Here is a 26,132-nt window from a genome sequence, read left to right as displayed (position 1 = left end):
GCCAGATAGGTGAGGAATCATTGAGGTGGGAATGGGAAGGACATTAGCAGACAAAGGAGGAGGTGAGGCTCAGGGTGGGTGGAAGGCTCAGGGGGGTCTAACAAAGTCCAAGAGGCATAATCAAAAGACAATGGACATAAGGTGGGGGTACACATACAAGGGATCAAGAACACCCAATAAAGAAATCATGAGCAGAAAGAAACAAAAGGGCACCTGAGAGATAAAAGGAGGAGGAGGAAGAGGTGACAAGGTTTTCCTGAAGAGCTCAGGAGGTCCAACAAAGTCCAACAGAAAGGACGGAGGAACAGGAGAACAATAAGAGAAGCACAGAGGTAAGGAATTAATGGGGGAGGACTGGATAAAATATAGGAGCAAGGTCATCAGGGGACACAGAGACTGAGTGCTGGTGAAGGGTCCATAAGGAACAGCAAAGTCTAAGATGGACAATCAATAGATGGTGGATGGTGGATGTTAAGTATCTAAACAGAGCAGGTGCCATGAAGGACAGAGAGGTGAGGTCAGCCTCTGGAGGAACCGCGACTTGAGACCTCCTGAGTGGTTCTTCAAATCGCCACAAAATCACGAAAAAGCCGTTGAAGGTCATAACATCTCGATTGGCAGGGTACAAGATACTCTGAGACATAAAGCGGGTATCATGCCCAGGATGGATCTCTAGCAACTTTACAAGGAAAAGGACCAGAAGAACAGGTGTTACCAGCGAAGAATCAAGCACCAAGGTGACTTTTAACCAGAAACGTGCCAGCTGAAAGACGGTGACATCCGCACACATGGATAATGAAAAGTAAGAGGACCTAGTAGGCGACATTTTAACCCATCATGTTGGATCCCTCAGACGCAACCCTGTCTCTACCCAGTCAGTGCTCCCCCCCATGACACTGCAGGTTCAGTATCACTCTTATCTGATGACGAGTCACCATCCAAATGCACTGCCCGTGTGCCCCCTGCCTGATTTACACCCACACCTGTTACCTTTCACGACGCACGCGTCTTATTTTATGACATGAATCAGCAGCCCTCTTGGGCGTCATCTTCGAATTGTGGCCAAGTTTGTTTGCCTGCACCCTGAAGGAATATTTTTCACCTGAAGGAGTTAACTCAGCCTGGCAAAGACGGGACTGAAGGGGAAACGCCATGCGTGGCTGCCACCTTTATAATGCGGTCATTGTTCACTTTGTGGTGCAGCAGTTGGTGCGTCTGCCTCAGGGCTCTGAACTCCAATCTCAGTTTGTGTTTGCTCACTATTCTACTCATGTATGTTAGATTAGTGCCATGTGATGCCATGGGCAGCAAAGTGGCACACTGTTTAGTGCCAGTGTCTCACATCTCCAGGGCTCTGAACTCCAATCTCAGTTTGTGTTTGCTCACTATTCTACCCATGTCTGTTAGATTAGTGCTATGTGATGCCATGGGCAGCAGAGTGGCACACTGTTTAGTGGTACAGCCCTACAGCTTGAGGGTCCCGAATTTGAATATCAATGCCATGACTCTCTGGATGGAGTTTGTACTTGCTACAAATGTCTGCTGCATTAGTGCCATGTGAAGGCATGGGCAGAAGGGAGGCACACTGTTTAGTGCCAGTGTCTCACATCTCCAGGGCTCTGAATTCAAATCTCAGCTTGTGTTTACTCATTATTCTCCCCATGTCTGTTGGATTAGTGACCTATGATAACATGGGCAGCAGGGTGGCACACTAGTTAGCACTGCTGCCTTACAGCTCCAGGGTCCTGAATATAAACATCAGCCATTCCTCCTCTGGATGACATTTGTAACAAATGACTGTTGGATTAGTGCCAAGTGAAGGCATGGGCATCAGGGTGGCAGTGCATCATAGCCTCAGGGCCCTGAAATCAGATATCAGCTTGGTTCCTCTGTAGTCTGAGTTTGCACATTCTACCCGTATGTCTGTTGGATTAATGCCATACAACAGCATGGGCAGTAGGCTGGCACTGCGGTTATCAGCTGCCTAACAGCTCTAGGGTCCTAAATTTGAACATCAGCCCATCATTCTCTGGATAGAATTTGTAATACATGTCTGTTGGAATAGTGCCATGTGATGGCACAGGCAGCAGGGTGGCACATTGTGTAGTGCCAGTGTCTCACAGCTTCAGGGTCCTGATTTTGAATGTCAGTCCCATCACTCTCTGGATGGAGTTTGCATATTTTAAAAATGTTTGTTCAATTACTACCATGTGATGACATGGGCAGCAGGGGGGCACATTGTTTAGTGTGAATGCCTCAAGGCTCCAGGGCTCTGAACTTAATTCTCAGCTTGGATACTCTTTAGGTTGAATTTACTTAATTCTACTAAAGTCTGATGGATTAGTGCCATGCGATGGCATGGCTGGTAGGCTGGCACACTGGTTAACACTGCTGTTGCACAGCTCCAGGGTCCTGAATCTGAACATCAGCCCAGACACTCTCTCGATGTAATCTGTAACACATGTCTGTTGGAATAGTGCCATGTGATGGCATGGGCAGCAGGCTGGCACATTGTTTAGTGCCACAGCCTCACAGTTCTAGGGCACTGAATTCAATTCCTAGCTTGGCTACTCTTTAGGTTGAATTTACTTATTCTACTCATGTCTATTGGATTAGTGTCATGTGATAGCATGGCTGGTAGGCTGGCACACTGGTTCTAGCATTTCCTGCCCCACAGCTCCAGGGTCCTGCATCTGAACATCAGCCCATTCACTTTCCAGATGGAATTTGCAACAAATGTCTATTGGATTAATGCCATCAGATCTCACGAGCAGCAAGGTGGCACAGTGGTTAGCGCCATTTCCTCCCAGATCTGAGGTTCTGAATCTAACCTTCTGCCCGTTTGCTTGCCCACTGTCCCTGTGCTTGTGGGAGTTGATTTGTTGGTCAGCCATCCTGTGCTCTTATTTCCTTTCACCCTGCCCAGTGTTTGCTCTGCTGCTGCCATTGGTTACTCGGAAGTGAAAGGACGGAGGGTTCTTACTCTGAAAGGTGCCAAGCGCAGTGGAGACACAGACAGCCACATAGAAGGACTTTGGCGTGGAGCTCCGGTGCCGCCGATTCTGAGGCTCAGGTCACCTCGTCATCATCCGGCGCTATATGAGCTCATTTGCATAAACATTTTCCATACCGGGGTGCTGGAGTGAGACGTGTCTTTCACTTCTGTGAGCCTCGAGGAAGCAATAAATGAAAATAATTTCCAGAGCCGGCCTCTTAGATGGAATTTTCCAACCTATAAATTCCTCGGCTCCGTCGTTATCGTCTCTCCAAAGGTGATTCTGATTAAGGGGAGACGTGGATGGCTGCCTGGCTGGCTTGCTTGCCCCCGAAACCCAGAAGTGCTGCTCAAGCCACACTAGCTGCCCCCGCCCCCCCCATCATAACCCAAAATGTCGCTGTGCCGACCGGCGCTCCACTCTGGCGGACCAGCTGCTCCATTCCTGCCATATTAGCTCATGTGGCAGGCGTCCTGCTGTGGTTGTCTTGGTTGAAACCCCAGCCTGAGTTTGGGAGAAAAGGCCCGCTTGTTTAAGATGGAAGGAATTAATGGTTTCCCAAAATGTGAAAATTGGATGGGCACAGGAGAATATGGAAAAAAAAACAAAAAAAAAACTGGAAGATGTGTGAAAAAAGTCAAAACCTTCAAACCAGAAAATCTGAAAAAAAAAATTAATAAAGAATTTCAAAGGCTCTTTGTTTATCATAGCGCCTTTCCATTGCAAGTCTTAAACAACTGGGGGTTGAACGGGCAGCACATTGGAATTGGGTGTCCTGACCCTATATGCACTATGGCACCCTGTGTTGAAAACAAGGGGAACACCTAGAAAAATCTGAAAACGCAGTCAACTCATTTTTTTTTATATATATATATATAGCTCCTTTCACAGTTATTACGAGAAATCATGAAAAACATCAGCGAGAATTTGAGCAAATAAAACGAGGGGGTGTCAGTGAGTCCATTTGTGCAGGATGTGTAGTGTACAATGTGTCCCCGAGCAGGTCACTTCACCTGCCTGAGCTCTAACGCTGTAAGTCACCATCAGCCAAACAGGTAAATGTAAATGTAATATAGCGCCTTTCATAGGGTCCCAACCACACATCGTGAAGACCACTACAAAAAGATACCAAGTTACTGAACTGGTCTGTGGGGCTCCATGTCTGTGACGTGGTCTTAAAGTCCCCAGCAGACTCTGGAATTTCGGGGGACGGGCCACCTGCAAATGTAAATAAATGCATGAAATATTCCACTTGAATGACCTTAAGTGTGACAAGGCCTGTTGTGAAAGGCGCTATGTCACATAAAGAATGACTGCTTTTCAAGTTAGTATCTCTGTGTGGAAGGGGAAGGGGGGCTGGAGCCCACCCCAGTGGCATCGGGAGCAATGCAGGAACCAAATTTGGATGGGATGTCAGCTCACAGCAGGGCGGGCCACTTCTTCACACACCCACATTGGCACAAGAGAAGTGCACTCATGCCCACAGTTACAGAGAGAGAGAGGGCAATCCTGTGAATGCCAGCGATAGAAATAAAGAAGTGCAATCCATGTTCATTTTATATAGTATTGACTGCCTCGGTCTGCTTCACACTGCCACCAACATACACAGCTACTGTGTAATCCAATTCAGTGTCAACTCTGGAGATGGTTCCAGTCCTCTGCAAGGCGCGCACACACACACACACACACACAGTGTATTTAGAAATGGCATTTGGGCAGAAAAGCCACAGGGTCACAGAGAAAAAGAAAATGCCACCGTAAGCAGACTGGCATTCAAACCTAAGCCTCCTCAGAACGATGAGCCAACATGCTGCCCCCCGCATATCATTTTATGAGGGTCACTCATGGTTGCTAGGGTGGCCTTGCCATGGTGCTTTAGGGTGGTCACTGTGAAAGGCACTATTAGAAATGCTTGACTTGTTTTCTTAAAAGTCTGGATTTCAGTTTCCTTTTACTTCTATTCCCAATTCTATTGGAGCAGCTTGTCACCGTGAAAGGCGCTATATTAATTAAAGAGTCGCTGATTCTGCCTCGAGACTATAAAATGGCGACCAAATGATTTATGAGATGATCATAAAAAAGATGACGATCCAAAAAATAAAGCGCAACAGCACCCACCAGATAAGAGTCAGCCTTTTTATATAGCGCCTCCCACTCACTACAAACCCAAGGGGTCATTAAACACAAAGCATGCAGGTGGGCATTACAAGTGAATAAACGGCACACATGCCACTTTGTTTATCTCTCAGTATCCTAATTCTATGACCGAGTGAGAACGCCCCCTCCTGGATCTGTCGGCAAACAGCATTTCTAACTCTGCTCCAGAGGCCGGCCATGCCACCCAGTCTGCCATCTCTGCAAACCATTTATCAGAATATCTGGGACTTCAACTCGTCTCCATTTTTGGTCGCAAACCCAGTTTTAGGATTTCAGGAGCCGCAGCTGAGTGGTGAAGTTCATTAGGAGTTCAAAGGCAACATAAAGTAGAAGGGCTGAACATGTAGGAAAAAAAAAATCACCTAAGGAATGGCCGATGGATGAAAGAGGACTTCCGTTTAAAGACGACTGACCCCCAGCCCCCTGACCCTCAGACCCCCCTCACAACCACTAAGAACAACGGACCAAAGTCTGAGTGAGCCCAGCGACGTCTTACAGGAAGATAAACACGGACCCCAGAAAAGGGCAAGAAAACATCTTAGGCGCCCCTCAGCCATCAGATCAGACCCTGAACACAAGGGGGTGGAAGCGGCAGTGGGGTGTCCAACAAAGGTGTCTGTCCTGCCACAAAGAGCAGAAAGCAGAACTCAGTCTCATAAACTGCACGGATCAGAAAATCAATAACGAGGTTGTGGACACACTGGACCGGCCCACATTGGGCATGCAAGAATGTGTATGTGTGGGTACTGATGATGTAAAAAGACAAGTAAGGAGCTATACTAAAGATAGAGAGAAAGATACACAGGAAAAGCACTATATAATAATATATATAAAATATATCTAAAGGACTAGGTGATATACAAAGATGTGTAAGGCATAGATAGATAGATAGATAGATAGATAGATAGATAGATAGATAGATAGATAGATAGATAGAGTGAGTGAAAGGCACTATATAATAGATAGATAGATAGAGTTAGGGTTAAGGCACTATATAACTAATAGATAGATAGATAGATAGATGCGAAAGGCGCTATATAATAGATAGATGCGAAAGGCATTATATAATAAAGAGATATCTAAAGGACTAGGTAATATATAAAGATGTGTAAGGCAGTAGATAGATAGATAGATAGATAGATAGATAGATAGATAGATAGATAGATAGATAGATAGATAGATAGATAGATAGATAGATAGATAATAGAGGGAACTATAATGGTACCCTTGGCTCCTGCATGATCAGACCCCTCACTCTATATACAGTACCAAATCAGTCCTAACTGTACTCAGAAACTGCGGAGTCACACGATGACACATAAATTCCTGTGTCACTGCACCCCCATGCTTATGCCCAGTCCATAACAAGCCCCCTGCCCTGCTTGAGGGCCACTGGCCCCCCATCTCACCCTGCACACTCTCTGTTCTTAAGGGTCTTGTGGAAGCCCCTGCCTTTCACCAGCCTTGCTCATTCTAAGCATGTGGTGGATGGCCTCTTTGGCTCTCCTGGCACATTATGAAAGGCGCTATATAACATAATGACTGACTTGTTTTGAACTCTGCCTGCAGAACATAAACACTGCAGTTGGGAGTTGCCCTCGCTGCCCGGTCCCTGGGCACATCCCGCTGACACTCATGGCTGCTTTTCCTAAGGTAACACAATCGTCTCTTGTTATTCTTTGGCAGCAGACGCAGTGCTGGGGGTAGCTGGGGGGGTGTGGGGGGCTCTCCAACTCTTTCCATTCAGTCATCTTCATGGCAGATAAGGATTAATAAAACGAGCTCAAGACGCTCATTTAGGAAAAAGACGTTTTGTTTTATTTAATGTATTCAATCAGCTACCCTGTGATGTAATGCAGCGGAGGGGGAGGTGACGGGGGGGCTGGACAATAAGCAGATTGGCGCCTGGAGGACCCCCCCCTCACCACAGCAATCCAACTTAGTGTGTGATGAAAGCACCGCTCCTCTACCAGTGCATTCTTTTATTTTAACTTCCATCCATCATCAGACCCACTTAAGCCAGCTGAGGTGTCTACCCGGGCAGCATGGGGCACTGGCATATCACAGCGTGCCAACTTAACGTCCCCAGATGACCTGATGTACTTATCATTGGGAATGTTTGGGGTGGGAGGGGGCTTTAAGGGAATCAGGGTGTTAGATTTGCAACCCACAAAAACACTGGGAGAACATGCAGACCCCACACAGGGAGCATATTTGAACCCAGGTCTCTAAAGCTGTGAGGTAGTAATGCCAACCAATGTGCCACACTTACTGCAATTTCATACTCAGTGTGCCACACATCCAGCCATGTCTGTAGCCAGTAACAAAGCTTGGGTGCAAAACACTCAAGAAGGAGGCCATTCAACCCACCATGGCTCGCCAAATATTTTCCAGCATCCTCGTCAAGTCAAGATTTGAAGCCCCCTAATCAGGGGGCACTGCTGGCACCACACTGCAAGACCTTTACACTTTCACATATCTTCCACTCTCTGAAACTGGTTGGTCCTCCTGTCTTGCTTCCCAACACCCAGTGAAGAAACTGTTTTAGTGCCCCAAGTGTGCTATGCAGCATAAAATGAAAGTACACAATGTGACATAAAGCCCCTGGGGCAGTCGACACAAGTAGGACCCCAAAGACAGGCTCCTTACTGGAGCACCCTGCTGGTCATAATGCTTAAGCTGCACTGGAAACAGGACCCTGCATGTATTTTCACTACCGACTTCACACACTAGAGGGCACTGCTATTGTCATCTGCAGCTGGCCTCCAGGTATGGGTGATGTCCACTCGGCGCGGTGGTCACCATGATGGATCTAGGAGTGGGTAACGGTGCCGGTGGGTGGCTCTCCATACCATAACCTTCAATACAGTACTCAGCTTGCCGCACAGCTGAAATGGGATTTGAACTCAGTGCCAATGTGTTCCCAGTTCTCATGTAGCACAGTGAGCCACAAGATGAGTCAGAATCATTTGAACTGGGATCCTACTGGTGTTTAACCCTTTATACACTAAAGGTATTGAGACTCGACTGGAATTTGAAACTGGAGCCCCCCCTAGACATTAAAACTGTCTCTCATTGAGCCACCTAGTCAACCAGATTTTGAACTTGGAGCCACTGGAAGTAATGAGACTAAACTGGAACTTAAACTGGGGGCCCCCACACATCAAAGGTGTCTCCCACTGACCCTCATGGGCACTCTGCTTCTGAACTGGTAGCCTCCTGACTTCTGACCCTTTATGCACTATGGGCACTGGAACTCAACTGGAGTTTGAACTGGGAGCCTCCAAACTTTAACATTGTCTTCCATTGAGCCACACTGGCAGTCTCCATATACTGGATTATAAGCAACTGAAATCTGAACTGGGAGCCCACCGGCTAAATCACATCGTCATGTAAACTGGAATTTGAACTTGGAGCCTCCAGATATTCAAAGTGTCTCCTGCTGAGCTATAAAGAGTGACCCAGCTTCTTAACTGGTAGCCTTCTGGTGTCTGACCCTTTTACATACTGGATTACATGTAACTGAATCCTGCACTGGGAGCCCACCAGCTTCAGGACTATCACTCACTGAGTTGCTTAATTATGTAAGTTGGAATTTCAACTTGGAGCCCTCAGGCAATAAAATGGTCTCTCGTTGAGCCACCTAGACAGCCAGTTTCTGAACTGGGAGCCTCCTGCCATTTGACCCTTTTGGAGGATATTGAAAAGGAAGTGGAATTTAAACTTTGGGCCTCCAGACTTCAAAGGGGTCTCACCTGGGAGCCCCCTGGTATTTAATATGAGACTCAACTGGAATTTGAACCTTGAGCTCCCATTAAGTCACATATCCAGTCAGCTTCTAAACTGAGAGGCAATGGAGGTATTGAGACTCCACTGGAATTTGAACTGGGAGCCTCCAACTTCCAAGGGGTCTCCCGCTGACTCACGTAGGCAGGCAGGCAGTTTCTGAACTGGGAGCCTCCTGGTGTTTAACACTTTATATGCAAGAGGTATTGGGACTCCACTGGAATTTGAACTGGGAGCCTCCTGCCATTTGACCCTTTTGGGGGTATTAAGACTCCACTGGAATTTGAACAGAGCCTCCAAATCCTAAGGGGTCTCCTACTGACCCATGTAGGCAGTCAGCTTCTGAACTGGGAGCCCCCTGGTATTTGACCCTTTACATACTGGATTACATGCAACTGAAATCTGAACTGGTAGCCCACCGGCTTCAGGACCATCACTGACTGAGCCCCATCTTTACGTAAGCTGGAATTTGAACTGCGATCCTCCAGGCCCTCTTGAAGTCAAACAACCTCAGTACCCTCCCTACCGATCAGCCCACCAATCAGGGCAGTCCAAACTGTCTCTGTGACCCCCTGGAGAAGATGATGTGGAATTTGAACCGGGGTCCTCCTGCCTCCCGTCCATCCAAAGTGCTAAAAAAAGGAGTCAGAAATGTGAAATGAGCAAACGGGTCAAGAGCACAAGTGAAATCTGAACTGGAGGGTCCTCGTGGCTCCTGATGTGCCCAGCAAGCCACAGTTAGGGTCCCAAAAGGAGACAGCCTCCTACTGTGTAACCCTTTATTGACTGGCTCGACTTGAATTTGAACCGGGGTCCTTCGAGGTCATTTCCAGCTGAGCCACACCACACGTCAATACCTGAGGTCAAGTTTGAACCGGAACCCTCCAGACAGCCACACTAAGGGTCCCAAAACAGAAGCCCCTGTTGTTTAGCCTGTCCTACGCTGGAAAAATGACACTCAACTGGAACCTGATCTTGGATACCAGTAACTTTTAAAAAAATATTTCACACTGGACGTCGGTATCTGAAGTACAAACTGGGATCCTCCGGGCAGCCGTACTGAGGGTCCCAAACGGAGTACCGCCTGATATTTAGCCCTTTCTATGCTGGACTCAGCTAGACTTTGAACTAGAGTCCTTTGCAGCCATTGCCCATTCAGCCACACAGGTAACCAGAACAGGAATTCAAATTTCAATTGGGGGTCCTTCAGAGAGCCACCATAATAGACCCAGAAGGAAGCCTACTGGTGTTTAACCCTTCATGCACACGATAAGACACAACTGCAACGTGAACTCGGATCCTGCGCCCCCAACACGGATTTCCTGTTGAGCCACACAGGCGGCCGACTACCTGAAGTGTGATTTGAACTGGGATCCACCAGACAGTCACACTGAGGGGCTCGAAAGGAAGACTTACTGATGTTATAAACTGGGGACCATCAGGGCCATTTCCAGTTACGCCACACAGCGAGTCAGCATGTGAAGCACAATTCCAACATGGATTCACTGAGGGTCCCAAATAGAAACCTTTTGATGTGTAACCCTTACTATGCTGGCAGAAATGAGACTCAACTGAACTCTGATCACGGGGGTCCTTCAGGTCATTTTCCGTTATGTCACACAGGGGGTCCGCGTCTCAACGGGTGGTCTCTTGCTGCGTCACACTGACAAGATAAGATGTAATCTGGATGGGGATCCTTCTGGCTCCCAACACACACAGAGTCTCACAGGGAATTGATAGCTGGCATCAAACTGGGGCACACTTGAGTGCCAATTTAAATCACACAACATGTTGGCCTTTAGAGAACCTCACAGATACGAGTATGAGCTGGGAATGAACGTGTCGCTGACTTACCAGAGATTCCGATAATCCCACCATAACAACCCCTCCCCCACCCAAAAAAAAAACCTCGTGATTCCAAAAAAAGTCCTTCAAGGACACAAAGAGATGCCTGCGCCCGCCCAAGACATGTGGAAGTGGTCACTCAAATCTGGAGGTGCTGCCCACAGCAAATTTCATGACGGGAAATACTTGAAGGCCGAGGCTGTCCAGCAGGACTTGACCTTTAACCTTTTTATTCCTGCAGCCAAAAATCTCCAAAGGCCACATGTGTGTGTGTGTGTGTGCGCCCGGCACTGTGAAGAAACTCAGCTGGCATCTGGGGACACGGCGTGGGTGGCAGTGAAGTCAAAGTCAAAACACAAACTGGAATGGCTGGCACAGGACGGATTAGTGGACTGGCCAGAGTCAGCCGCCAGCCTGCGGGCATTCAGAGGAGCAAACGGATGAAGATGTTAGGAGTGGCATGAGAGGGGGGGGGCAAAAGGAGCCACAAGAGGAGCCAATAGCAGGAAAGGCACTATAAAAAAAAACGGGAATGTATTATTGGCACAAATTTAAAGGCTGGATGGTGGTGTTTATAAAGGCACTACATGAAAAATGTAAATAAATGGCCAGTTTTTATTCACATGCCCTTCTCTTCATATAGCGCCTTTCTCAAGGTTACCTGTTAGGTGTTTTTATGCCTTCATTTCATTTAATGAATTTCATGTCAGCTTCAGGAGCCACCCTTGAATGTAACGCCAGTCCACCCCACACTGTGCCAGAGGGAGGTGCCACAAGTGTTGGCACAGTGGTTGGCACTTCTGCTCCTTTCATGGCTTCAGGGTTTCGGGTTAAACACCAAATCTGCACACTTTATGTGTGGAGTTTGCATGTTCTCCCCATGTAGACATGACTATCCTCTGAGTACCGAGCTGGCAAATTTAAACTGGCCAAGTGTGAGTGAATACCAAGTTCAAGTTTAGCTGATTGTGCCCTGCCAATTATGGGCATCCAATGGTGGGATGGCTGCTGCCACTGCCCGGAATATATTTTGACTTCCTGCGAACTTGGAAAGGAGTAAACTGGCAGGAAAACGTGACCAGCTACCTGAATGGCACTCAGTTACAGCATCTTGAGACTGCATGCTCTGTTGGTGTTAGGGGTCAAGTGGTCTGTCTAGTGGTGCCCAAGGAGCTGTGTGCCAGGCTGCCTAATGTGCGCCCCCCTTGAGTATTTAGTTATGAGATAGTCAAGATATCTGACTACAAAGAGGCGTCAGGCACAGGATTGAGGCATAAAGGGGGTGCTGCTGAACATGGCAGGCAGCCGAGTGCAATGCCCCCCAAAGTAAGGCTAGTAACCGGTGGTCAGGGCTTTCAGGCTAAACACTGGAAATGAGAACTGGAGACGGGCGGACATCATCCGCACTGCAGCGCAGCCCTCTTTGAAAGCACAGCAGCGAAAACACACACAAGTCCAAGTGAAGTCAGCTTTTCCAAAAATGTCAAGTCCGTTTCTGCTCGGTGATCTCCAATGCTGTTTTACGTACGCGTTCAGCCTCCCAACCAGCCCCAGTAAGCCCCCCACTCGCTCCGTCCTCCGAGTTCCAACTCTTCAGACCTGTCGATTGCGATAAACAAAGCATTAAGAGAAGACGAGGCGAGCTGTCCATGTCGACTACTGCAAGAGCTGAGGTTAGGAAAGGCGCTATATCATCAAGGAGGCTGGGCGTGGAAGCTAACAGAGGGGCCACACTGATAAAATAACTGCAATAAAACAACACGGCATTAAGGAAAAAGGCGCTACATTGATAACAGGGCTTAATGTCAAGGTAGTGAAAACCATAATACTGATGAGCCAGTGTGCTGAAAGGCACTATATTCATAAAAGAGCCGACTGCGACTGTGCAGAATGGCACTGCAATAAACAGGTGATAGGTAGTGTTGTGAAAGGCGCTATATTCATAACACTGCTGATTGTTAAAGTGAAGAATGGCACTACCTTAAAATAGCCATTAGTGCCGTGAAAGGCACCGTATTAATAAAATAGGTGTATTGTTAGTGTAGTGAAAGGCACTATCTATACATATAATTCACTAAGGCAAGACGACCATGGAAAGCACGCCGGAAGGGGCGTGGATTCACTAAGCCGCCGACAAGTGAGACACCTATGGCGCACACAGGGAGGAGCCACGCCCACCAACTCCAAGACCATTGGATACGACGACAACTCGCAGGGCCACGCCCACCAACTCAGACACGACGACACAGAAAGAACGGCGTCATTTATATTCGTCTGTCGTAGAGGCCACGTTGACGGTTCATAGAGGCGTGTTTCTCGCGGAGGTGAGTCGCCATATGCAGCGTGTGAAACGGTTTGCGAGGGGTATCCCATGGGATCCTTAAAACAATCCTTTACAACTGAGGTTGAAACACAATGAAGTGAGCAGTCTTTACAAACCGAGTTTTCGGTTACGACGCACGACCGCCTGCACCATAGCCAACTGTTTTACACGCTACATACAGCGATTCGCATCCGCGAAAAACATGTGTATTCTTCACTCACGGACAATTATATGTTGCTCTCTTCAGAGTTCCATCTTTTCATTCACTTACTGTTGTATTCTCACACCAACCTGTTTTAGACACCCGTGTCTTTCCAAAAGTGTTTAGCATTCAATAAATAATTATGCATGAGATCGAGCGTGTGTCTACCTGGCGCAGAGAGGCGTGGGTAAGCCATTGAACCCCATTCGGACTACAAACCGTGGAATTCCCACTAAGTGCGACTCCTACGCTCCCACTGGTTTCGTCCCTACCCTTTGTTCACACCCCTCTCCCACCTCGCTACCACCGTGGTCGGGTATCTTGGTGGATTATATATAGAAAGGCAGCCAAAACCGCACAGAGCAATGAAACGTCTACGTGAGTCACAGGTGCATCTGGACTGCACAAAGACAACAACGACTCGAGTGACGAGTTGGAGGTGGGCACATGAGCGGGCAGTGCAACCTGAACGAGAAATCAGCAGACTAGCATGACGGAGGGAGCGGAGTGGACGTCCTTCTCCTCTCCTCCCGTTCCACCCTGAGCGCCGCACGGACGATTGTGTGTTGGTTCGTTCTGTGCATTGTTACAATGTTGCTTTTCTTGCTGATTTATTACATTACAGATTTTTCAAATGTTAATTTTCTCCCTGTGCTTAAAAATCATTAAAAAACCAGCCTGATTATGCGGCGTATGGTATGCCGCGGGTTGGCTAGTATTAAGAAAAAGGCTGACAGATAAAGTTGGAAAAGTGTGACAAGAGCCAACTGCCAGTGTGGTCAAAGGCGCCACATTAATAAAAGAGCCCACTGTTAAAGTTCAGAATGGCACTATATTAAACGGGTGATTGATAAAGTTATGAAAGTCACTATATTAATAAAACAGCTGACTGTTAACATTGTGAAAGACACTCCGGTAACAAGAAGGCTGACGGCCAACAAAGCAGCCCACTGCTAGAGTTCAGAATGGCGCATATTAAACGGGTGATTGACAGTGTTGTGAAAGGCACTATATTAATAAAACAGCTGACGTGCAGAATGACACTTTATTAAAGTAGCTGTTAGTGCTGGGAAAGGCACTATATTCATAAAATGGTTAATTGTTAGTGTATTAAAAGGCACTATATTATTAAAATCATTTAGTGTTAAAGTGGAGAATATCACTGGATTAGAGCAGCTGTTACTGCCATATTGTGGAAGCCATGACATTAATGAGAAGACTGATTGTCAACGTTATGAAAAGCTGTTAAAGGTTAGAATGGCACAATATAAAACAGCTGATTGATGAAGTTGTGAAAGGCACTATATTAATAGGGCGGCACGGTGGCGCAGTGGTAGCGCTGCTGCCTCGCAGTTAGGAGACCCGGGTTCGCTTCCCGGGTCCTCCCTGCGTGGAGTTTGCATGTTCTCCCGTGTCTGCGTGGGTTTCCTCCGGGCGCTCCGGTTTCCTCCCACAATCCAAAGACATGCAGGTTAGGTGGATTGGCGACTCTAAATTGGCCCTAGTGTGGGTGTGTTTGTGTGTGTCCTGCGGTGGGTTGGCACCCTGCCCAGGATTGGTTCCTGCCTTGTGCCCTGTGTTGGCTGGGATTGGCTCCAGCAGACCCCCGTGACCCTGTACTCGGTTTCAGCGGGTTAGAAAATGGATGGATGGACTATATTAATAAAAAGCTAACCGTTAACATTGTGAAAGGCACTCCAGTAATACAAAGGCCGACTGCCAGTGTGGTCAAAGGCACGTTAATAAAAGAGACCACTGTTAAAGTTCAGAATGGCGCTATATTAAATGGGTGATTGATAAAGTTATGAAAGGCACTATATTAATGAAACATCTGACTGTTATTAAAGTTCAGAATGGCACTTTATTAAACAGTGTTGTGAAAGGCACTATATTAATTACACAGCTGACGTGGAGAATGGCACTGTGTTGAAATAGCTGGTACTGCTGTGAAAGGCACTATATTCTTAAAATGGTTCATTATTAGTGTATTGAAAGGCACTATATTACAAATACACATAACTTTCAATTAAGTGAAAGGCAATAAATGAATAAAAATGCATATAATTAAGGTTGAGAATGAATAAATACTGAATAGCAAGGAGGTTGAAAGTGTTCTGAAGAGCAGTATATTAATAATATTTATGTCATATTTAGTTATAATATTTGACTGTTAAAGGCACTAAATGATAGAAGGGCTGACAATGAATGGTGTGAAGTGCACATATTTAGTACTGATTGTGCTGAGTAAGTGAGAATTTGAGGACACGGTGTTGAGAAAGGTGCTTCATGTTAAAATTAAATGGCGCTATATCAATAAACACTCAGACAGCTCCCGCACGTGTCTGGGACAGAGCCGGGTAGCTGTTTGGTTCTGACCGCCGGGTGGTGAGCAGCGGCTCTTGTTTACTGCGGGCATTTGCTCCCTGTGACCCCTTGAGCGTCCGGCCCTCGTGTTGGCAGGGGCCGCCTCACAGGTGCGTCTCTTGCTTTGTCTTCACAGATTCCTAGCTTGTGAGATAACAAAGCGCCGCCTGCACCGAGCTGCCGACTCCAGCCCTGCTCGTTCGCATGAGCGCAGAGTTTCCATCGCACACTCACACACGTCCAGGAGGCCTGCCCGCTAATCCCCAGCGCGGCGTGACTTAGCATGCCGATCCCACTAAAGCCATTTTGTTGCTTCTAGTAGCAAAGGAGAAGAAAAAAAGAACAGCTGGAAGAAAGCCAAACTTGTTCAGCATAGGAGACAACATCTCGTTAAAGCCTCCCATCTGTGACTGTCCTCCTACTCCCGCAGTGCTGGCCAACACTGGAAAACGGGCAACGAGGTAACAGGGCTAGAAGCTCACAATGAAGACCCGCATATCTCAAGTGGGCACAGTGACACAGAACACCCGCTTCACAATCACCCACCTGTCCCAAATGCTCCTCTCACACACACAGAAGCCCTCCAAGTCCCAAGAAGCAGAAGGTCACATGGACACTACTGGACGCCTCATGCATGGTGCTACCTGGATAGACGTGTATGGCCCTGAGCGAGTAAGCATGCCCTGTGATGCACTGGCACATTGTTGTCCAATGCTGCCAAGGGCAGGCTACTGCCTGTGCAACTTTGAACTTGAGAATATGATGTCACAAATGGATAAATGAGAGGGCACCTTATATGGTGAGCACTACCTTGAACTGATTCACTCATCAGCTGGGTCCAGTTTAGAGTTACAAAGGCACATAGACAGACAGACAGACAGACAGACAGACAGACAGACAGACAGACAGACAGATAGATAGATAGATAGATAGATAGATAGATAGATAGATAGATAGATAGATAGATAGATAGATAGATAGATAGATATGGAAGACACTAGAGACACATAGAGAGGTACATGGTAAAGACACTACATTAGATTAGCTTAGCTAAACTATTAATTATGGGGAATTTTAGACGCATACAGCAGCAGAAACATTAAAAATAAAAATACAGACATAAAAGGTAAGTAGGCTTTTCCAAGATGGTCTCCTATACAAGTACTGGCCTGGCCCAAACATGCTTAACTTCAGGTAAATGACCTGCTCTGAAGTGCATGTGGCATGGCTGCTTGAAAGTGAGGCAGTGGCCAGCAGGGTGCCAGTCTATCATAGGGTACGCTCGTTCACACAAATTAACTCAAACATGTAGGTCTTGTGGATGCCAGCGAGAAACTAGTGTACACACCCCGAAACAAGCCAAGACTTTGGATCTGCAAGGTGACTGTGCCAACCACTGCGCCACTCAGAAATGGGGCATTTGTTACTTCGCAAGTGCGCGCGGAGTGGCAGGGTGGCGCGTAAAAAGTTTTGTCGGAGCCCCGCCCCCACGAAGATTGACAGAAGAAAGGGCGGGTGCACAGGGGCTCGTCTTGAGGAGTACAAGGGGGCGGGAGGCGGTCTCTCCGCCACAACAAGACTTACTTTTGCAGCGCAGCCTGGGACTTTTTTTTCCTTCCCTCTCGCATCATGTAAATCGACGAGAAACAGGGAACTCCGCTTCAGAGAGATTTCCTCTGTGCTGCCGACCACAAGTAATGGACTACTGATCGGAATACTCGCCGGGGGAAAGAGGACTCTTTGTACACCCCCGACTCCCGAAGAAACATGTCCATATGCTACGCTGATTAGACAGCACTCGAGTGATTGTCCAACTTTTTTTTTCCTTTTGTCCTTTTTTACGCACCTCTCTTTGAGGATCCCCTCACAGCCCACTAGCCGCCCAACCTTCCAAATTCAATCAATTTGTCAACCCTAGAGGCATCCTGACAAGATTCGTGCTGGACACGAGTGACATGACACAAGGGGGAACCGGCGCAGATCAGCTAGGGTGGCCATCAGGACTTTAAATAAGCAGAATCCAATTGAAGCGCTCCTATCCGGTAAGGACCCGCCGCTGACCCGCTAGCGGAGCCGACCGGCGCGTGCACGACGAAGTGCGGTGTGTGTGTGTGTGTGTGCGTGTGTGTGTGTGCGTGAGCGAGATTTTGAGACAGAAGACAAGCGTGTGACGCACCCTCAGCGGAGACGCGCCTGGACATTCTGAGGAACAGAGCTAACCGCGAAAGGACACGAGGGCAAGATGGACCTTTCATATATGGATATTAACCTCTCATGTTAGCACTGTAAATCCCTGAAAACACAATGTAGTGGAAAACGGAATGTACGGGTCGACACCCGTATATTCGGTGTCGAAAGAACGTGAGTTCAAAAATGGATAAGACATTCCGTAACCCGCTTAGTTCAAAACAGGATCGCGGTGGGGTGCTGGAGCCGATCACAGCTAGCAAAGGGCGCAAGGCAGGAACAAACCCTGCAGGGCGCTAGTCCAATGGATAGACTGTGTGAATCTTTATTTTGTAATTTAAGTGAGTATTATTTTGTATGCATTGTTGTATACTCCCTGTTGAGCATATTTAATCTCTAGTAAGCACTTTGAACATGGGAGAGGCCTTAAATAAATATAATGAAGTATTATTATTATTATGAACCCATCATTCGTTTATCGCTATGTGTGGAGTTTGCAGGTTTTGCTCGTGTGTGCAAGGGTTGTCCTGGCACACCTTCAAGACGTGCTGGTTTGATTTTTAGCAATTTAAGAGTGGACTGAGTGGATGGGTGCCTAAGTGAGCAGGTACCGTCCCCTGCCTTCTAACCGGTAACTTCGGGGTACAACTGTGGACGCAACGCAGTGATAGGTTGGATTAAGCGGTTCTGTCGAGGCTATGCTTTTGTTGTTCATCTTGTATTCACTTCGTCCTTTGTATAAGAATTCTGACGCTGCACCCTTCGCAAACAATGCGTGTTCCTGTATATTCGCTCACTGAACGCCGTTTTCCGAGTGCGTTTTGTGTTCCGAGAGAGTGCGCAGATGTTGTACTGATATCAAATGAGAACATGAGTATGGCTTGCGTGATGTGTGTTGTGACAGACTTCTTTATTATTGTACACAAAAGCATCTTGGCGTAACCACGAGCATATATTACAATCAAGTCGAAACGCGACTCGCGGGCAGAGCAACGCACAATAGAAAGCACATGTGCGTGCAGAATAAAAGCGGTCCGAGTAAACAAGCAAATACCGTCCGGATAAACTGTGCATCGCCGCCGATTCAAACCACAGGAAGCTAAAAATGCGCTGACTGAGCGCACGCACTACATTGACAGACTTCGGAATTGTCAGCGTGCCGACGAAACCACAATGACAAATGACAATCGGGTAGTTACATCGCCTGCACCGGGCGGAACGGTCACGGGTTAGCGCTTCGCAGCAAAATCGCGGATTTGAAATGAACGCTTAAAGCGTGCAATTGGGGGCACATTTTACAGTCGACTTGAACCCTGTCTAGGGATTTTCCTATTTTGAGTCCTGTTTTTTTTCTGGGATAGACTCCAGCTGCATGCCCCGAGATCTTGCTCGGAATAAAGCGAGTTTGGAAGATGGATGGACTTTAATGTCGATTTAATTGTGCTGTTTACTCGGTCTCTCTGTTACCTCCAACGGTTAAACTGGATGGTAACTCTAAATTGACCTGGTGTGAGCCAACCTGGGAATGTGCATGCCCTTTTGAGCAGGGCTGGCACCCTCGCCAGTAGGTGCACTCCCCGCGACCCTGAACCATGAATAAGCGTTATTGAACATGAACGAGTAAACAATAGCATCAAGGTTGGTCTCTGTTTTGAGCGTTAGCCTATAGGATTGGAATATGAGAACATGGAGATGTATGGTAAAGTGCGTGAGCAATAAGACATCGGAAGGCGAGATGGTTTAGCAAGAAACGAACGGCATACTGGTTTAATTGGTTACCCTGTATTTGACAAGCTGGGGTTCGATCCTTGGCACAAAGTGACTGTATGTCTATAGCAGGTAGTTAAGGCTTTGCACTGCACTGCAGACTATAACACTATGTAACTTCACCTGTCTGTGCTCCATTTGGAAAAGCAAAATAAATGAAACCAAGCTGCAGCTTAAATGTTGTGAGTCTCCAAAAACGCGTTCGCCATGTAATACTTTTGCGTGCGTTACTTAAGATCTAAAAAGGTTTTTGCGATGCATACAATAGTGCAGCATATAAGTGAACCGAGTGTAAGGGAACAGACTGTAAACGTGCCAAGCGGTTTACGTTGTTGTCTGAACCCTTAATTGTCACTTTTATATCTTTAATCCGCAGGTCTTAAAATTGAATAAAACGCTCCTGTTGTGACGGCTTCTTTATCCTACTCGCGATGCATTTACTTCGTACAATTTTTTTGGTGAACGGAGAAAGACGGCGGGGGGGTTAGCGGGGGATTGTTTGTATGGGTGTCGCATATTAAGAGTACTGGAGGTGGAGGTTTTCTAGGTGTTAGTGCTGCTGGCAGAGTATGTGGCAGCACCCCCCAACAGTTCCAAGCGCGTTGATATACATACAGTCAATATATGGTGTAGCAGTTTGTGGACTTCGAACCTTGAGGTTGTTGGTTTAAATTCCGCTACTGACACTGCTGACCATGAGCAAGTCAATTCACCTTCAGTTACTCCAATAGGAAAAAAATAAACAATTATTTGTAAGTCATATTGAATAAAAACATTATCCAAATAATATATTTTTGGTACACTATTAATAATAATAATAATAATAATAATAATAATAATAATAATAATAATAATAATAATGAGGGTACGCATACATTAAGGCACTCCAAAGCTCAGAACGGGAAGTGCCTCTACCATTACCGGCTCCGCAGTCTTAAATACGGAGGGGATTATGCAGCAAAAATCCAACAAACAGCATTACACCTGGCAATATTTTGGATGCCTTGAAAAGATATGGGGAAGGGGGTGTGAACCCCTGAAGCCGGGCCTGGCCCCACTTCAAGCCCCATCAACCTAACCCCGATTTATCTCCACCGCGTCTGTACTCGGTCTTGGGATGACGCATGCGCTGATCAGTTCTCTCCGTGCGCAGTGATATAGACGCGCTAGCGCAGCTGATCCGTTGTGCGCAGGCAAAGGCGTAACAGGCAGCTCACTAACGCCTATTGCAAAATCAATAAAGCTATAAGGCTACAAGGAAAAAATAATAATAATATAAGGAAATAAATGTAAAAAAAATAATTGCATATATGGAGAATATCATAAGACACCGAGCAACCTGCATTTCTCTTAACAATTACAGGGTACAAATACAAGTGATAAAAGCGCCGCACACTATAGAGAATAAGAGAAAAGTGTCAACAGTGTCAAGCTGTGACTTTTGTGGGTCAAGTGAGCTTCAATGACATACAGTGGGGCAGAGAGTTCCAGTCGCTCGGTTGCCTGCTTGTGGCACTAATAACATCGAGGATTTATGACAGGACCTCTCCTGTATCCGGAGTCTTGGGAGATTCTGAACTTTCATAAATGGCTATTTTAAGTAACAGCTGTGTCCTGAAGGGACGCTGGCTTTTGACTTTTTTTGAAAGCTGGGCTTCGGCTCTTCAAAGTTGGACGAGGGGCGTTTCTGTTTTTGAATTTAAGTTAAATCAAGGTCGAGAAATCGTGCGTGCGTGCATTCAGCTGTTGAGACGTTCACGTTGACGCGCTTTGACAGTGTCAAGGACTGGACAGCTGCGGTGGCCCTTCCTCCTCTGTACATGATTAGAGGACAGGCACACAGCAAAATAGTCAGTGTTAAATTAACCCCTAATGTTAAAGTAACCGTTCAACGTTAATATATGGGAAGAGTGATTCATGTACTTTGACCTTTTTGCGCAAAAGGCGAGACCATAAACGACCCTTTATTTACACCCTCTGACCGTACTGGCCCCACACAGGTTTGCCCAAGCCTCATTCTGTTTGACTCCTACTGCTCCACAAATAAACACCACACACAAACACACACACACACATACATCATATATCACAGACAGTTGGACAAATAAACAGACTGGCACGCTCCTGAGCTGCGGGCCGGTGCTCCCTAAAGCGGGAGCGCGCGCTGGAATGTGAGGAATGCTCAGCTCTCCCCCAAAATCAGACGGGGCTGCCATGCCGTCCTCCTTCAGCCAACAACCCCCACCGGGTAACACGAAGCGCTTTCTCTCCTGAAACAACCTTGCAGTCAAAAGGCTGCAAACAATGCGCGCTCCCTCCTCATCTTTTTTAAACAATAGATACTACGGTGAACGACCCCAGGAGGCCAACGAGGTCAAACGGAGTCAAATGCCAGGGGGTAGAGCAGGCATTGCTATGGCAGACCTGGGGGGAATGCAAGGCCCAAAGGTCTTTTACCAAAAAATCAAGCGCCCCATTTTAACAGAGCGCGTTCCGCTTCGCCTGCTTTGTGAGTCCGGCGCTGTAAATTTAGAACGCGCTTCATCCTGCGTGCTCAGCACTGACTCGCTTTCAGCATGGCCGCAGCGGCTCAACTTTAGGAGTTTATTCTCGCACATGCCAGCGATTTTTTTTTCTTGTGCGTGTTTACTCGTGTTATTCTTGAAGTTAAGGAAACTCATATAGCCCCCGAACCCCTTCCCACCCCCACCAAGATGGTGCTGTCTGCGTGCCGCCTGCATTCATTCCCGACGCCCTTTGTGTTCCTATATACCGTCCTGTGGTTGGCGTGGCGGCGTCGCTGTTTTTCCAGGTAGACTGTGGAGAAGATGAAGTTAAGACAATTACTTTGAGCGACGGGGGGATCAGCCAGGCGGCAGACGTGACTGTCATCAAGGCCTGAGCCCCCGATCCATTGTTTCAGCTAAAAAAAAACAAAAAACGAAAGCCTCAATTTGACACCCCCTCCGCTTTCCGAAGGGCTGCGTTTCTGGGAGTGCCAACACCACAATATCACCGTAAACCGGCCAATCGGGACACTGTTATTATACATACTGGATTGTATCTTTTTAAAAAATATAGTAATTAAAATACAACTTTCCATATTTTAAACAGGACTGGGAGAAGAATTTAGTCTCTTGCAGAATTTTCCTCCAGGTGGCGCTATGGTATAATTACGCGGTGGGTTTGTGGATGGTATGACTCCACATTTTGAACAGTCAGACTAGGATGGGAATTTAGACTCTTTTTGACTGTTCCAACAAGCGGTGCAAGCAAGTTAAGCTCTCTGGTATGGCTCTACATTTTAAAGAGTGTCACAAATGGAATGTCAGTCAAACTGGGATGGACCCCCATTCCCTTACCTGGCTGGGAGGTAAGGATAAAGGAAGGGCAAGAAGGGATCTATGATGTTCCCTGTCTCAACCAGAAGGCAGACATGGATGGACACTGGGGCAGCTGGAATGCTAGAACTATCAGCCCACCTGCACAGGAGGGAAACCTCGTACCCACCCAAGAGGGCAATATAGTGGAAGGACGACAGTGACAGCATGCTTAGTGATGGCTCTCCCGGTTGGGACATTATGAGAAATTAGGGGTAGTGGAACACTGCCTCCTAGACTCCGGTCATCTACCCATATACTGGGTGGCAGTATCCCTTATGGCAATCCCTTGTTTGGATGTCAGCAGGGCAGCATGGGAATTGTGGTTCCATAAGGCTGCCCAGTTGGGTTCCATGGGGGCCACTCAGGGGGAGCTGTCAGGAAGTGAATCAGCTATTCCAGGGTTGATCCGCCTGACCCAGACGTGCTTCCCAGAAATAAGTAATGCCAGGTCAAGTTTAGAAGGGATTCCTCCACTTTGCCCAGGGAGCTGGAGACGGGTAAGAGAGGACAAATCTTGCCTGGAGTGGAGGAGAAATAAAAGAATACAAAACAAGAGGACTGGATTGCACACGGCTGAGTGAGAAGAGGCGTTTCAAAGGTACTTTTGTGAACATAAAAGAAGTTCATTTGAACCTGGGACTTTTTTTGTGTAGTTATGTTTGGAGTTGGCGGCACAGAGGAGCAGTGGTAGCGCTGCTGCCTCGCAGTTAGGAGACCCGGGTTCACTTCCCGAGTCCTCCCTGCGTGGAGTTTGCATGTTCTCCCCGTGTCTGCGTGGGTTTCCTCCGGGCGCTCCGGTTTCCTCCCACAATCCAAAGACATGAAGGTTAGGCCTTAGTGTGTGTTTGTGTGTGGGTGTGTTTTTGTGTGTCCTGCGGTGGGTTGGCACCCTGCCCAGGATTGGTTCCTGCCTTGTGCCCTGTGTTGGCTGGGATTGACTCCAGCAGACCCCCGTGACCCTATATTCGGATTCAGCGGGTTAGAAAATGGATGGATGGATGGATGTTTGGAGTTTGGTGCTCTGTGACTCCCCCTAGTGGCCACAAAAATAAGACTGGGACGGGACTTCAGACTCTTTTAGACTGTTCCGCTAGGTGGTGATAGCAGTGTGATGGGTGAGTAGTGTGGCATTCATCATACATACTCAGCGTTGGCACTGATGCCACTCTTCCTGCTGCCTCCACTAGACTACCCCCTGCAGTAACAGGCACACAAAGCACCTTCTGCTGACTTTTGTTTTTCTAAAACTCGGCTTATTATAAAGGACATTTGAAAGGACCGCAGGGCACCACTCTGTCACGGCTCCACTAACCCACTAATGCAAAGCAGGTACTCCCTGGTGGACCGTGACCCCCGGAGAGTAACTAAAGGAATGTGTGAAGCGAGAGCCACAATTACGGAAACAGGATGATGGGACAGAAGAACAACAAAAAGGGGCAACCCCTCCACGACTGTAAACAAAAGTGCAGACTAAACAGATGACAGCTGTAGGAGGCTTGCATGGCCACAGCGCATCATCCTCTCAAAGCTGGCCATTGTTTTATACTGTGCCTGCCATGCAAAGACAGAAAGTGTTAAAACTAAAAACGATTCACAGTACAGTAAGCACTGTTAGCGTAGTCGGGGGGAATTGCCTCGTTCAGTAGTGAAGGAAAAGCAGCCAAACTTTGACAAGATGTCGTGTTCCTTTCTGGAGGTTGGCACCTAATTATTGGGCGCCAGGCACTTTAACCCTCAGTGCTGAAACAGGGAGCCACATGAATTATAGCTTGGGGGCAAGTCCATGGCGGGGGCGGGGGGGACATAATGTGGGGCTAAAGGATGATGGATATTTAAAACATCTGCATGAAGTCATTCTGTTAAAAATAGGAAAGGGGCACCCTAAAAACGGCACGGTAGGTCACCTGATGCGACTTTCTGTGACAGCTGCCACATGTGGAATAACTCATATTACACCCAGCCACACCATAATTAGGATTGGGGGGGGTACCTGTCAGGCTGAAATGTAAGCAGACATGAGGGAGGGGGGCAGGGCATGAAGGGTGCTAGGGTGCTGCAGACGCTTGGCATGGAAAGGCAAGGCTAAGGTTGGCACCTTAATTATTATTGATAACTGGGGTTAGGCTTAGGGTTAGGGTTAGGGTTAAAAACCAGGCAAGGAAAAAAAACAACCAGTAGGGGGTGTGGGGAGGGGGTCTACTAACACCAAGGTCACTGCTTTAATAGAAAGTGTATCTGGGAAAAGAAAAAAAAAAAATCAGATGATTGAATAGTTCTTTATGAGAAGCCCTGGCGACACTGTAATGATCACTTTAGTCTGAATTGAAATAATCTCCTGGCACACGTTAGTCAAGGTCAGCACATTGATTACTGCTGGTGAGCAAAGTGTGAGGACCCCAAATGTTATGGGACAGGGTTCAGGAGCTTGAAAGGGCTCTTCAAATCAAATGATATGAATAATGTCTGAAGATTAAAAGAAATGAAGTAAATGAAGGACGTCTAAATTGATTGGTTGACTGGTATTATCCCAGTTGCTTTTACTGAAATTTAAGATACATTTAGATTTGGAGATCGAGTGTCAACATCTTGCTTATTGCTGCTTAGGGAAAGGTTGAGAACCCCTGGCATTTAGTAACTAAGTGGGAGTGGGTGGGGTGGCTCAGCACTTAGACTACTGCAACTTAAACAAAGGGCCTGTGCCATGCAGGGTCAGCCTTGTGTTTATATGGGTGGTGCTAATCACCATGGTTATCACAGCTGCTAACAAAGGTTGAGAACCCCCGGGTATTTAGTAACCTACATGGTATACATGAATTTAGGACTCCAGTTATTCTATTAGTTGAAAGAGCGGGCTTGTGACATTTTCTGGGGGACTTTGGGTGGTCATGTTCATCAGGGGTTATCACCTTGCACAGTTGTTAAGTAGAAATTGACGACCTCGAGTATTTAGTAACCTACACAGCATAGATGGAGGTGGAATTTAGGACTCTTGATTACTGGTTTAGTTGAAAGAGCGGGCTTGTGACCCTTGGGGTGGGGATAGTGGACATGTTCAATGGGGGTCAACACCTTGCACAGTTGTTAAATAAGAACCCTGAGTATTTAGTAACCTCCACACATAT

At 47.1% G+C, this 26,132-nt stretch overlaps 2 protein-coding genes across 5 annotated transcripts in view; one reads left to right on the top strand and one right to left on the bottom strand.

Moving 5' to 3' along the window:
• Window positions 1–26,132, bottom strand: part of ralgps1 (Ral GEF with PH domain and SH3 binding motif 1) — a 342,472-nt gene that overhangs the window by 114,349 nt on the left and 201,991 nt on the right. The window lies entirely within an intron of this gene.
• angptl2b (angiopoietin-like 2b) overlaps window positions 17,267–26,132 on the top strand; it is a 38,113-nt gene continuing 29,247 nt past the window's right edge. The window contains exon 1 of one of the 2 annotated variants that reach the window (XM_039764464.1): window positions 17,267–17,715. The gene's annotated coding sequence lies outside the window, so the exon portion shown is untranslated. Of the gene's footprint in view, window positions 17,716–17,989; window positions 18,202–26,132 lie in introns of those variants that run through there. The other variant, XM_039764465.1, reaches the window with a different exon arrangement.

The sequence above is a fragment of the Polypterus senegalus genome, chromosome 9 (assembly GCF_016835505.1).
Source record: "Polypterus senegalus isolate Bchr_013 chromosome 9, ASM1683550v1, whole genome shotgun sequence".
Classification (NCBI taxonomy): Eukaryota; Metazoa; Chordata; class Cladistia; order Polypteriformes; family Polypteridae; genus Polypterus; species Polypterus senegalus.
This window is presented reverse-complemented; position numbering and strand designations above follow the sequence as displayed.